Consider the following 15418-nt stretch of genomic DNA (forward strand, 5'->3'; position numbering starts at 1 on the left):
AAGGATTTTAAAACCCACGTCTTTAACCTTATGAAAGGGATAAAAATCCCATTTGCTGACCGCGGATCCCAAATTTTATACAAGGCAAGAAAGGGCATGGATAAATCAAATACCCTAAAGCAATCTTCACATCGTATTTTTTACTTTGTCTTTTGGAGTTCTAGAAAATTGCGGAATGAGGGTTTCTAGGAGTTATTCACCGCCATATCTGGATCTTTGTTCAGTCTTTGAATCATCATCATGCTGTGACTATGCACCTTTCAGTGTAAACAGGGAGGTAAGAAGCTTGACCTTGCTGAATATAGATTTACTTGACGCCGCTGTGAGTGATGATGAGGTCAAGCTGTTGTATTATTGAAAAGAACTCGTTCTGAGTTTTTTGCATTCAGATTTCATTGTTGTTCCACCATCGTTATGTATTCCATGGTCAAATGCACAATTCTAATGTCGCCTGCAGGGTTTTCTTTATCTGAATCCGTCATGGGCTTTTGCTGGAAGTTGTTTCTTGAAGGGATATGGACTTTGTAATACCTCTTGCTTTGGAACAAGAACCAGGTCGGGTTTCTCATGCAGATCATAACATACAAATTTCTTCCTTTTAATATGAGGGTGTCGGCTTTGGTTAATCTCTGCAGCAAAACGTTTGAGGTATCCAAAGATGACACCTTCTATAACTCTTTTATGGGGCTGTTTGATTTCTTACTCTTTAAAACCTGAATGGTAGGAATTCGTTAGCCATGCTTTGTCTTTCTCTCTGAAGCTGAAAACTGTTCAATTCTCCTTTGGGTTTTGCAATACCTCTTTAATATGTTAACCTGTATTGTATTGCCAACAATGTTCATAAGACGATCAATCAATTTATTTGATATTTTCCCTTGGTTCATTGATAATATTGCAACCTTAGCAAGCCTCTGTCTCACAACTGCAGGCAACCGTCCCTTTGTTGCTCCTTATGGACGAGTGGCAGGAAGAAACTGTAGCTTCACTTGTTGGCACATCATAATCATAATTTATTGTGATAAAGGCAACACAATTAACTGTAATAAGTTCCTCCTGATTGTGTACATGTATGCTAAAAGATGCTCCCCTGCTTGTCATTTGTTTCACCTATTATATAGTCTCATGGCTCCTAGGTTGTACATCCTTTGTGTTTCTAATCCAACTGAAGCTGTTATTCGGATGTATCAGCCCATAATCAACCTCAGAAATAAATTTGAAACTTTATATAATGCTGCATTTTCAAGTATCCTGATGGACATTACCTATGTTTTTGTCATTGCTACGATTGGCACCTTGTCATCCTAATCAGGATGGCAATGCCCCTGGCATTTCATTCTGAAGACGTTACCAATCATGTTTTTCTGCTCCTTTATGTTTAATTCGTTTGTGAAAGCTTCCATGCAGCAATTAATGTGCCAAAGTCCTCTATCTTGAACTGATTAATGATTTCACATGTTGCTAAACTCTGCTGTAGCTGTCTATCTGTACATGCTTTATGAGGATCACATTGCTTAAGAAATACCTCATCTGATTTCCGTTGCCCTACTATCAAAACCCCTTGATGTTTCTCGTTGATTGCCAAACTTTGCTATTTCCATTGTGGATGGAAAATTCTGAATAGATATTTTCAATGTTCAAAACATAATTGACTTGCTGTAAAATACAATTTATACTTGAGGTACTTGTCATTTTTGCTGAAAACAAGATGCAAACAACATCCTCAGTACCCCTGTTTGCTTGTTGCACATGTTCATAGATAAGTTCATAATACAGATTTGTTAGTCTGTTCATCTTTTCTATTCTGTTCATCTATTCTGTTCATAGAGGTAGGTAGTCATTGATCACATTGATCACATTGCTTAAGAAATACCTCATCTGATTTCCGTTGCCCTACTATCAAAACCCCTTGATGTTTCTCGTTGATTGCCAAACTTTGCTATTTCCATTGTGGATGGAAAATTCTGAATAGATATTTTCAATGTTCAAAACATAATTGACTTGCTGTAAAATACAATTTATACTTGAGGTACTTGTCATTTTTGCTGAAAACAAGATGCAAACAACATCCTCAGTACCCCTGTTTGCTTGTTGCACATGTTCATAGATAAGTTCATAATACAGATTTGTTAGTCTGTTCATCTTTTCTATTCTGCTGCATATCTTATGAGGTTCGAGCACGGGCTCGTGACACTCACAAATGGTTTTATTTCTTTCAGCACTAAAAGCCAATATCATTGCTTGTTTTCTTTCATGACAGAATGCATTGACAGATAGAATATGTAGTCGTAGAGGTAGGTAGTCATTGCTTAGATCCCTCGGGATCTAACATCAGTTGCTTTATGTTTTTGTTTTTTGCAACTGCTGGAGAGCGTGGAGCTCGGAGCTGGACAAGTGCGGCAGGGATCTTGGGAACACATATCCAGTTTATAACCAGTCAAAGCAACATGCAATGACTGGTTATCTCTATCACTATTTCTTTCGTGCATATGTATTTCTGTTTTTGCATTTCTTTATAAAAGAAACCTAGCTAGTTAGACTCACGGCTTGTGTGAGGTCTTCTCTAATCAGCATGTTAATTCATTTTATATTGTAAAAATGAAAATTGTACATATCAGTGATGATCTATACAATGAACATTGCATCTCTTTTGTGCATGGTTTCATAAATGATTGCAAGATGATAAAATAAATAGAAAATGAATACTTTCTTTTGCAACGTTTTCAGTGATGTTACTTAAAGTAAAATTCAGCATGTGTGAAATTTTGGTAACAGAACCAGGATATGGATATAAGTTTTTTGATTGGACGGCATGGATGAAAGGGGATTATAGGGATTGGATTAAATGATATAATTTGAGGAATGGGCTTTAATATAGATGCTTTAACTACCGTAACAATTTGGTCAAACCGGTTCGCAATATTTTAATGTGGATTTTGAATTGAGATTAGATGATGTATTGGGTGGGGAATTAGACGATGAGCTTTGGAAGATGAACAATAATGGAAGCTTGGAGGTCAAAAATCAAGATCCTAAAATGATTTAGTTTATGGATTATCTTTAATGTTCCTGACCTTGGATAGGATGAAAGACATATTCCATGTGTACAATCTTCTACACTTGGAATACTTGTGTGACCTTTTGCTTGCTGCCAATGGGGTCCTCACAGTGTCATATAGACGTACGGAGAATAGGAGAATAGGTCCACTACACACAACACCAACTGCTTTACACAACAATCCAACACACAACACCAACTGCTTTACACAACAATCCAACACACACAATGATGGTCTTGGTATCCCTTAAAATTATGGCACAAAATTATAGTAAACTTCGTATGGCCAATACAATAGAATGATTTCGTGCCTTGCCTGGCTAGACTTCTTCATACCGTGTTTTGCCTCTAAGGATGCCGTGTAGTGGACTTGGTTCTATTCGGACAATGATGTGTCCCCAAGGATGTCACATGGTAGAATTCATCCCACCCATACGGTATGTACCACTAGGCCATACAACCAATGTTCCTCTTAGCTAGGGTGTACGATGATAACCATACAAAATGGAATTGCCAAGATTTCCACAAGTTCACACCAACAATAGAAATTTAGATTCGATTCAATAATGATAAAACTTCATATTACAATGATCTTGGACTGAGAGCAAAGCACAATAGGGTGATGAGTTACTCCAATAGAAAGTATGGCTGCCAATCGAAGAGGGTCTTTCACGTCGAAAATGGAAGAGAACTGAACTCCAACTAGTAGTTCACACATAAAAAAGAAAATATCAAATTTGAATACCTGCACAACCAATCCAACCTTATATATGGCTTTAGAGAGACTTCTCGAAGGATTGCAAAGATTGCTATCACAACCAACACACGCCGATCTCAATGAAAATAAAAAGTGGATGCAAGATAATAAAGTAAATTTAATGGCCAGACATACAAAATTATAAAACTAAATTATTTAATAACATTGAGGACTTCACATTATGATTCTCTATACTTAAGATAGACTAATGTTCTGAAGAAAGGGTTGATATTTCATTTTGGGGACCTCATTAGAACCTCAACAAGTTGCTTGTAGACAATAAATAAATTATCTTTGTCTAACACACTTTGTAGTCTACTAACCTTCTTGTCACTTTAGGAAATCTATTCATGCCATGTTTATAATTCTTGTTCACCTTATTTGGAATATAAAACCCTTCTAGAGAGAGACCATAGGTGTTTCTATCAATTTCTGGAGATTTGGAAGGAATTCCTCTCATAAATAAATTTGTCTTTCCTCAAATCAAACAATTATAGTAAAATCAAAGTGTTAGAACCTTCCAGTCCTTCAATCTAGGGAGATGCGTTTTCTCTTGCGAGGATTGACTTGACCTTTTTATCATGTTTAATGCTTTCAAAGTCTTTAGGCTCTGTCAATAACAAGTCTCCTCTCTTGAAGGCCATAACTTACAAAATCAAAGTAAGAAGGTAGAAAAGGGTAGGATGAGAAACTAACCAACAACCATTACTGTTCTTGACAAAAAAAGTAGAGAGCAGATTTTTTGCCAAGAATTGTCAAGTAGGAAGCAATAATCTCTTGCCTTAGGTTCTAAATATGAGGAATACAAACACGAGTAAGTGCCATTGTGTCAATGACAATTTTTATCACATCATCTAAAAAGGGCAGGATTATTACCTTATCTTATTTTTGACATGATTTAGACCATGGCTAGGAGAGGGTGCAATAATATCCCAAACATTGATTGAATCAATTTAAGGACGTAAATTACTAAGGCGACCTATCCTCAAATTCCCTTCTCTAAATATATGTTAGATTTTTTTTAAGTCTTATGAAGATAAGATTGAGAATTAATAATAATGAAGATAAATGCAATAAATGTTTACCGTACTGGTAAAGAAATCAGCGCATACAGACAATGAAACAGAATAGCAGAATTATATTCGCATATGCCAGACATACATTATGCTCCATAAGATGAGTAATAGAAGATAGAAGATGCTTTACAATGATCCCAGATGGGATATAAATACTATCCGCCGAACCTTCCCGAAGGAGTCCGTCGGCCACAAACATTATGTCCGGTAAAAACTATTTACCCGTCGGCTACAAAATACAAAACACCAACGACAATCATTCCGTCGGCTACAGAAATACCGCCAGGACCATCCAGTCGGCTGACACCATCCCCCTAAAAAGAAAAGTCGTCTCCGGACGATAATTACAAAATATCTGAGACAAATTAACAAACAAAATACATTATCCGAGTGACTACAACAAGAAAAATCTGCTTCTGTCACATCACTTCCATATTCATCCCGTTACATTTGTAGCCTCTGCTAACACAATACTATCTCCTCAAGCTGACCTTGATAGCCACCCGTGCTACTTTCTCTGTTTCCAACACTGGGTCCACTGAGCTAAGTGTCGCTGTACTACCTTCTGGATGACCCACTCCTCCCGAGCTCTCTATGCATCCACCAAGACAGCCTCTTGGCCAACACCTACTCCTAGTGCCTCTGGTACATAGACACTCCATGCTTGCAGCAGCTTCAAGTCTTCTCAACTGGTCAGACTCCCACGACTAATATCCGCAATGACTGGGGGTCCAGGGGGCAACGCCCCCGGTGGGGTCGAGGGGCAGCACCCCTGTAGGGTCTTGGGGCAGCGCCAAGACCAAATTAGCACTCCGAAACCCACACAAAACTGCACGGAACACAACATTTCTGTCATTTTCTACCGATTGTACACTCTTTCTGGCAACCACTGATGCTTCCCCTTCCCTGTGGCATCATCTGCTACTCATTCCGAACAACTTGAATCTGTCGTCGTTTTTTTTTTTTAATTTAAATTTTAGAAAACCCCGCACACCCATCTTCTACACAAACTCAACAATCTCTCCTCCACAAATGAGAAACAAAACTCCAACAATCTTTTGTTGGAACAACTCCTTCGGCAATGAGAAGCTCAACAATTCTTCCAACAATGAAAACAATCTATTCCTTCGAAATTTCTTGTTGGAAATCGCATTTAATTCGGGCTTCTCCAGAAACCGCAGAGCTAACGCACTTGGAAAAAAATGCAAAGCCATGGGGCAGTCTGTGGGAAAATGTGAAAAGACTCTGCTGAGAGATGCGGACAACTTCGTCAGCGCTCGATGAAGAACTCCGTGGGAAGATAATAGATAGATCACGCTACGGAAGACCTCCCGCGGGAGAGCGGATAGCTACCTGCTGGACATGTCCGCGAGAGCCACCCGCAAGATAGTCTGCAGACAGCTACCCGCGGGACATGTCCGCGAGAGCCACTCGCGGGACAGTCTGCGGACATCTGCCGCGGGACAGTCTGCAGACATCTGCATCTGCCCGCGGGACTTTACTATTTTTTTTTTTAATTTTCTTCTTTTCTTTTTTTTTTTTTTTTAGAATTTTTTATTTTATTTATTTATTTATTTTCATTTTTTTTTTCAATTTTTTTTTTTGACAAAAATAAAATAAATAAAAAACAGCACCTCAATTTTGCCTCCAGGCGTCGCCATTCTGCAACGACGACAACAAGGGAATCATCTGATCATTCTGTGACGGCGACGGCGACGGCGACATCTTCTTGGCACGGTAAGATTCGTTGACTGCGTGAGGTATCTCTTTGCTGTGCGAGGTTGACAATTTGATCGCTCCATTATCGTCAACCTCTCGGATTTGATATTAGTCCAACCCATCTGGCCTTACGTCTGTTCTGTGTCACCTCCGTCGCCCACTGTGCCTGCAATCGTCGCGCATCTAGCTTATTTCTTTGCTGTCAGTACCCTTCAAGTAATTTTATGGTGTGATGCCTTCTTTTCTTCTTGTGCAGTCCATTCACCATGTACCGAATGGTGGGGTCTTTCTTTTTTCTAGGTTTGGACTGTATGTTCTTCCCCTTAGCTTCAGGGCTAACCGCCTTTCCTTCTTCCGCTGCTCTGTATTCCTTCAGACACTCATTTTCCTCTTTTTTCTCACCTTCATCGACCCTTAGCATATTACAACTCGGAAACAATTCGTAGTCTTCTATCTGCCAGTGGTAAAGGCCATTCATCGAGTCTAGGTCGTCATCATTTGATCCTCCTCCTAGTGTCAATACTCCTTCGTCATTCAGTTCCATTCTCCTTTTTCCTTCATCGTCATTTCTTTTGTCGTCATTGTCGCCTTCACCTTTTGAGTCTAACAATGCTGCCTCCTCACCTACCATTTGTGTGCGCAAGTCAATTATGAATCTTTTGCCTCCGCGCTCCATTGATAGGGTATTTCGTTTCCAATCATGTTTTACTTTTGTTTGCACCAACCAATTCTGTCCCAGAATAGCATCATATCCTTTTCTTTTCAATGGAATGACTACAAAATCCAATAAAAATGGTTGCGTACCAATGGTTACTGGTAGCGCCCTCAAGGTTCCTAACGGTTTGATCTCATGTTGGTCCGCCGTGAGCAACTGGAATGTAGGTGGCCACAGCGTCGGCTTTCCCAACTTCTTCCAAGTATCCTGCGGCAACACATTCACGCCGGACCCTCCGTCAACAATTGTGTTTGTCAGAACATTTTCCAAAATCCCCATCTCGACGACCGCCGGATGCCGTCCGGATGTGAGTGCCAGGAGCATTGGGTCTGTTGTCATCACTTCCCTACTGTCCCTTCCTGTGTCCTCTGTTGCTTTTGAAAACGGTGTATGATTCAGAATGGCCATCCGTAACTGGGGCATTGTGAGGAGGTCACTTATCTTGACCGGTATCTCTGTTTGTAAGATCTGTAGTACAATGTTTTGTTCTGCGAAGCTCCTTGCCAAGGTGTCGGTGATGTCCTTCAACTGAGATGTTCCTGCCGATGATGCCTTTCCAATTTCCATTTGCGCTTCCTCCAATGTTCTTTTTTCCTCCGCCGGCAGTTTTGCTTGCCTCCTCGTAATTGCGAGAACCTCCTCTTCATCTGTGCCAACAATGATCAAGTTTACTCCAGACTTTGCGCACTTGGCATCTTCATGGTCACCGTGTCCGCACCATCTGCATAATAATTTCAGTGTGCTTGCCGCTGTACAATCCTGTGCAAAATGACCCCACAAATTACATGCTCGGCATTGAACAATCGGCCGTCCGTTTGCATCATACTGGGTTCGACTTCGGCTCCCATTATTATTGTTATTGTTCGCATTGTTTTTATTTTGCCCTTTGTTATTATTCCTGTACCCTCCGGATGTGGCACCTGCGCTATTCGTATTTCCGCTACTGCTTGACGGGGAAGCCTCCTGTGTAAGAAGCACCTGCGGAGATCCTCTTGTCTTCATGTTAAAGGGGCATTCTTTTGTTGAATGGCACATGATCTGACAAATGTCACAAAATTGGTTCTTTGGACACGATCCTTTAGTATGACCGTCAGTCTTACACTCCGTGCATCACAGTTCACTGCCTTTTGGCTCTTTCTGCATGTTTTTAAACTCCTTCATCATGCGAATCATGTCCTTCTGTAAAGCGCGGACCTTCTTGCTACTGCCTTCATCGTCGCTACTATCTTCTCCGGCAGGCTCATCGTCATCAGAATCAGATGAGCTGGTGTTCTTCTTCTTTGTTTTTTGCTCACTTTCGAGGTCCAATGCTCTGTTATAAGCTTCCGTGTATGACGACGGTGGCACAATTTTCATTTTCCTCTGCAACTTCGAGCGTAGGCCTTCCACGAACCATCTTTTCTGAAGTCTGTCTGCCGGCTTACTTTCCATTTTGTTTATCAAGTCTTTTAATTTCCTGGCGTAAACGCAGATGGTTTCGTTCTTCCCCTGCTTAGTATTGAAGATCTCTGCTACAATTTTATTATCATCCCGCAACAGTTTAAATTCTGCCAGAAACTCCTTTTTAATGTTATCCCAACTGTTTAGCTTTTGTGGATCTGTATCAGTGAACCAATCAATTGCTACGCCTCGTAGGGTGGCTGGAAATTGCCTCATCCAATCATCTTCATCAATTATCCCATTTACCTTCCAAATCGTTTCACATGTTTTGCAATGTTGAATGGGATCGGCCATACCATCGCCATTGAACTTTGGCGGTTTCTCTTTCGATCTAGCCATCATGATTGGTTTTTGTAAACAGGCGTTGCTCGGTCCTGCAACACTGCCGCTCTTCACTCCCACACCGTGGCTTTGCACTCCCACACCGACGATCTGCACTCCCGCACTGGCGGACTGGTCTCCCTCATCGGCAGTCTGCACTCCCACACTGGTAGTCTGCTCTCCCACACCAGCAGACTGTTCTCCCACATTGGCGGACTGCACTCCCACACCGATGGACTGCACTCCCACACCGGCGGACTGCTCTCCCAGACCGACGAACTCAACAACTGCGAACTTTGGTGAAGAAAAAGGATCTTCTGAATGTCTCCTGCGAAAGTGTATCCCGGACGAAGAGGTCACTCCACGCTCGTGCTCCCTCGACACTCTGAGCCGTGTGAGTCGATGCTCTTCCATGTGAATTCTCTTCCGTCGGCGAACACAAATTCAAGAACTCCTCCCGTGCTTCTTCCACCAACTCCATCCGCTGTCGAGTCTTCTCCAACAATTCCTCCGCGCTTCTATTTCCGTCGGCAATCTTCTGGAATCTCCGTCGGCGTTTGGCTTGCTATGCCAAAATTAAATTCTCTTGCGCAGTACGGATTCCATCTTTTCCCTTGACCTTATTCCGATCCTTGTTAAGTTGATTTGGCATTAATCTTCATTCCTCCCACCTTCCAGGTTCATAAGGCAACTGCGCCAAATGTTTACCGTACTGGTAAAGAAATCAACGCATACAGACAATGGAACAGAATAGCAGAATTATATTCGCATATGCCAGACATACATTATGCTCCATAAGATGAGTAATAGAAGATAGAAGATGCTTTACAATGATCCCAGACGGGATATAAATACTATTCGCCGAACCTTCCCAAAGGAGTCCGTCGGCCACAAACATTATGTCCGCTACAAACTATTTACTCGTCGGCTACAAAATACAAAACACCAACAACAATCATTCCGTTAGCTACAGAAACACCGCCGGGACCATCCAGTCGGCAGACAATAAACAAATAAGACCTTGACCTAAACTCCGTTTATCTCTTTTGGTTCAGTTAAAAGTACAAAGCATCCTAACTCCACTTGGTTTTCTCTTTTAATTAATGGTTTGATATCCTCTTGCTAAGTTGACAAAGTGCAAAGTTTTTTTTCATGTTGTTTTTTGTTTGTGTGTTTTTGCAAATATATGTATATAGAAAATTAAATTACTGAAATATGAACCGATGAAACATTCAATATGACAAGATGGAACTTGAACAAGATATAATTTAAGCTTGATCAATTCAATGCTGCAAATGCATAAAGAATTAGAATGATAATAGTGTGAACCTAGAATTGATCTATCAATGAACAAAGTTGACCAAATATCACAGAATTGTAGGCCCTAAACATTGAGCCGCAACAGTCGAAGGTGACGCCAAAGATGGCTCTCTACACTATCAAATAAACAGGGCTTTACACAGCCAATCAACCTCCCAATTGTTCAAGCAATCACCAGTTTATGCGCCTAGTTTTTTTTCCAATTCAATCCACCAACGAGCTGTAGTAAGGGCTTAATTTTGCAGGTAGATAAGCTGCCAACTTTGAGATATATCACTTGCCTGGTAACATGGAAAACTCCAACTCCTAGCAGATAACTGGCATTTGAAAATGTAGAAACAACTCACGTAGATTATGATTGTTGGATGCAAAAATCCTAATGTGAACATGTGCTTAATTGCAAAACAAATTACCTTAAACTCCAACACCTAATGTCTCCCAAGCAACAATATTGATTGTAATGAAAGACCTCAAGATGTGTTGCTAGATTTTCAGTCTTGCTATTTTTCGCTTTTAGTTTGGTGCTAAATCAATGCAGATCAGTCTATGTCCAAGTCTAGATAGCCGTTAGGTGGCTTTCCTTCTCATCTATTTCTTTAAGCTTGCCCATGCAGGAATTGAACAAAGTATATAAATGTCAATCGGCTAGGTAATATAGGTGTGGTTGGGCAAATGTTGATGCGATTTTCCAGATGAGAAGAAAGCTTAATTCTCCTTTGAAACATCAATTCGTGTTCAGTCTATGCTCATTCTAAGTTTGATATATCAAGTCCAATGTTCTCCTGCTATTTTGTAAGTTGCCTTCTTTTAGTGTGCCAAGGCCCCTTGAGGAGCTATGAACTTGATTTTCTGAAATCAATATTTGGAAAGGTTTTGAAGCGTTGATCTCAACAGGATCTCTCCCCTAAGGTATTTGCAGGAATCTTGAGTGAATTGATCAATTAGATGAAGCAATTTCAAAGCGATCTTCATCAATTCGAAAGATCTCCCCTCTATCTCTGCCTGCTTCGTTAATGTACCTTGAAAGGCAATTTTCCGAAGTGTATGAATCTAGTTGAATGGTAAGCCTTTTATGTTGGATTTGCATTCTAGGATTAATAAGAAGTATGGTTAGCATGAAGAAATAGTTTGTGAAGTATTCCTAATGTAGTAAAGATGTTTCGGAATCTAGCTACTCTAACTACTTCGTATTCTAATTGCGGGCTCATTATCTCATTTTTCAAAGAGATAGAGATCTGGTGACATTATGAAAGTGTTTTGGAAAGGATTCCACCTTTGAAGATGTTAGGAAGTTACTAAGAAACCATGAATAATTTTTGGGGCATGCTAAAGAAACTGATGTTTCGGAAAATGACCTCTATCAATATGCCATATCCTCTAATGTACCTGCGATCCCTATTTCTCGAAGTGGGAATCTGGGGAAGTTTTCAAGATGTATATTTAGAGTCGTCAACTCCTAATGTTGCCTAGAGGAGCCTTGTGTTGAAAGTGCATTCAAATAGATTAGTTGCATTCGAATCCAATCAATATCGAGTTTTGGGAATTCTTAGTGTGCTAGTGCCCGCAGTTTTCTGAAAAAGTGCGTTCGTGCTAGTTGATTGAATGTAAATGTAAGAAGGCAATGTCTGGGAGACTTTAAAGTTAGCTCCAAACCAATCATGTAGTCAAAATGAAAGAATTCAAACGAATTAAGGCAATGTCTGAAATGCATCATTTTGACTATGCATCCGCCAAAAGAGCACCTATTGAGGCGCTTCTCCGATAAAGCAAAGATGAGAAAAGCATAGCTTGTTTATAGGGCAGAATATTTGTCAAAGATTCCCAGTTTGTGCTACATGGAGAACAGTAACAAAGAGATAAGAAAACAAAGGGCGGATTCTTACTCCTTGAGCCACTCTTCCAAAAACTAGTGCTAAAAGATAGAATCAGAAAGTTCATTTTGTGCTATAGAAGAGCTTAAATGTTCAACCTACTGTACGGGCTCCTATTAGCAAAGCATTTGGCACGAAATGAACTCGTTAGCTAATTGAATTAAATGTTAATTTGATTGCTACACCATTAAAGGAGGGATCTGCATAATCAGGCCATTATTCACTCGTGTGTTGTGGCTGATTCAATGTGCAACGTTCGAATTTGAATTCAATAAGATGAGGTTATTAGTTGTTTTGCTTTTGCATACTATAACTAGCATATTTTCCTAAGTTGCCGATTCGGGTTCGGGGACGGGTTCGGGTTCGGGGTTCGGTTCGTGGATTCGGGCAATTTTTTATTTCCCCATTTGGGTTCGTGGGTGGGTTCGTGAGTATATATATATATATATATATATATATATATATATATATATATATATATATATATATATATATATATATATATATATATATATATATATATAAACACATTCACACAAGAGAAACATGCATAGTTGCAAAACAAGGTCATTTCACAGTATGAACAATTGTTGCTTGATCATTGATCAATGCCAAATGCCAAAGGGTATCGGGTCCCTTCAAAACCTGTTTATACCTGAATCTAAAAGCATTAAATACTCGCTGATTAATCTATCTTCATGATTGTAAAGAAAATTATACATTAAATTACTAAATTGCAAAACATAGACTAGTTCATCAAATAATACATTGAATTACTAAATTGCAAAAGAAAGACTAGTTTATCAAGTAATAAAGATTGAAACATGATGATAGATGACAAGTTTTTAGTAATTTATCACTAATCATAGTATCAAATGCCCTTCAAGGGTCAAATGGATCATCACAAAACGAGGGATCAATGGCTTCATCCCCAACTGCAACTATATCTAGATCTTCATCATTGGAACCCAAACTGGTTCCACTAGTTCCATATGCTGCTATATCATCGTCCTCCTCCTTGACAGAAGGGATTAGATGAGTGAAATGTTTTTTATTAAGTTCCTTTAAGAGTTGCATAAGAAAACAATTAAAAAAATACACTCTTTAATGTTGTTTTAGCCTTGGGTTCACTGTGGGTTCATCCGGGTTCGCTTCAGCAAGGACCCAGACGAATCCACAGTCAAAACTAAGGACCCTGCCCGGACCCGAACCGAACCCAGGGACGAATCCGGACCCGTACGGACCCGAACCCGAATCCGGGCAGCAAGGGACGAATCCGGCAACTATGATATTTTCATGATTGAGCACGATTTCCCTAGCCCTTTTTATTCTTATATAGCGAATGGCTAGAAAGATTGGTGGAACTGACAGCCTACCTAGATTTGTGAGTGAGCTCAAGAACTAACATCTTTCGGATGTTATAATTTCAAAGACTTGCACATAAGACAACAATCAGCTCATTCATCCAATTACTCTGAATCTTAAAAAAAGTGGACACATGGAGGCCACTGGTTTAACAATGGCCGTCCAAGCACCTAAGCTCATAAAGGAATGCATAGCCAGATATGATGCAAAATCGAGGCAAATCAAAATGCCTGATAATTTAATCCTGATCACACTTGACAAAGGGCTAATGCAAAGTACATTTGGTATCTCAGACAGAGCGAAGTTTTGTGACATTGACTTCGGCTTGTCTGACTCCATGTTCAATGAGAAAAAGACTCGGAGGCGAGTTGATATTTTTGCAACCTGGTTCCAACCATTGAAGAGCAAGAAGAGAAAACTTCCAAAGATTTTGTTTGGAAGCAGTATGGAGTGAGAGATAGTGGAGATCTTAGCTGCATTGTTAGACTCAAAGGACATCAAGAGATCCTTAATTTTCATGGAGCATCATTTCTTCTTTGTTCAAGCGATATGTACAGATGATCAATACATCGACTGGGCTCAAATCATTTGCGATGAGTTGAGTAGTTGGCTGAACTCAACAAAGGCATTTCAGCAATTTTATGTGTCATCATTTCTCATATATATCCTAGCAACTATTCATTTGTGGCCAGGTCTAACAAGCATTGAGGATTTCAATGAAGACACGAAGGTCTATGAATTCCACCCCTCTTTGCAACTCGATAAGAGCTATGAAGAATATGTTAAGATGAATGATGCCTACACTATGAGGCTATGTAGAGAGCTACAGGGGTGTCTTGAGCACAGATTTTCACCAGAGGCAATTTCAGCAATTTCCCAGTTCAGGTGTTGTTTCATTCAATTCATAGGGTTTTCCTACATTCGGATTGGTGCGTTTGATGGCTTTCGAAAGAGATTGCGCAAGTACCCTGAAGATAAGGTAGTTTTGATCGAGTTATGTAGACAAGTTCTAGAAGTGAATACCTTGTGTTCAACAATTAAAAAGGCGACAATTCCTTTTCAAAATGTTGTAGGGCCATACTCTTGCGCATCTAGGTCAGATGCAAGACATTTAATTGAAGCCTTTGAAGGAAAGATCAAATTGAATGATTATGAAGTTATTAGGCCATAATATGATCCATTGAATTATGTTAAGGATCATCTACAACTCGGCTCCACCTATAAGCATGTGCTTGATATTGAGGAGTACTGGGCTGATTGCTATATTGAGCTGCAGACTAGAGAAACGTTATGGTCTAGGCTCACTATAGGGGAAGTCAAATTGTATAATGTGAACATCAATGTTAGCGATATCAAGGACAATGATCATCACTTGAGGTCCTCTACCTATGAGAATGAGATCAAAGACACTCTCATAGTGTTGACTCCACCCAAGGATCCCACAGTGGATAAGATGGAAATTCTAATGGCTGGCATCATCAAATAGACAAATAAATGGGTAGAATGGACGAGGGTCAAGAGGAAGTAGACGATAGCTACAAGCTCATCCACAGGTGTGTCAAGTGGAGCTCATACCACATCAACGACCACTTCTACCGCAAAAACTAGTACTTCAACCTCTGTGGGGCCATCATAGTCTGTTGGTGGAGGGAATGATCCTCTAGAAAAGAACATGCAGATCCCTCGTACCTATGGAGGAGGCTCTCTACCTAATAAAGGAAAAGATGGAGATGTTGAGGCAGAGAAAGAAAAGGAGAAAGTGAAGGAGCAATATGCTGG

At 40.0% G+C, this 15418-nt stretch overlaps 1 long non-coding RNA gene across 5 annotated transcripts in view; it reads left to right on the plus strand.

The window, feature by feature from the left end:
• The window catches only part of LOC149536151 (uncharacterized), an 80157-nt gene that overhangs the window by 39067 nt on the left and 25672 nt on the right, over positions 1 to 15418 (plus strand). For 2 of the 5 annotated variants that reach the window (XR_016357794.1, XR_016357793.1), the window contains exon 6: positions 2359 to 2710. The exons of the other annotated variants lie outside the window; for them this stretch is intronic. This is a non-coding gene — a long non-coding RNA (uncharacterized LOC149536151). Of the gene's footprint in view, positions 1 to 2358; positions 2711 to 15418 lie in introns of those variants that run through there. 5 annotated transcript variants of the gene reach the window in all.

This window comes from Cupressus sempervirens, chromosome 10 (assembly GCF_028749045.1).
Source record: "Cupressus sempervirens isolate cs-2001-9-10 chromosome 10, ASM2874904v1, whole genome shotgun sequence".
Lineage (NCBI taxonomy): Eukaryota > Viridiplantae > Streptophyta > Pinopsida > Cupressales > Cupressaceae > Cupressus > Cupressus sempervirens.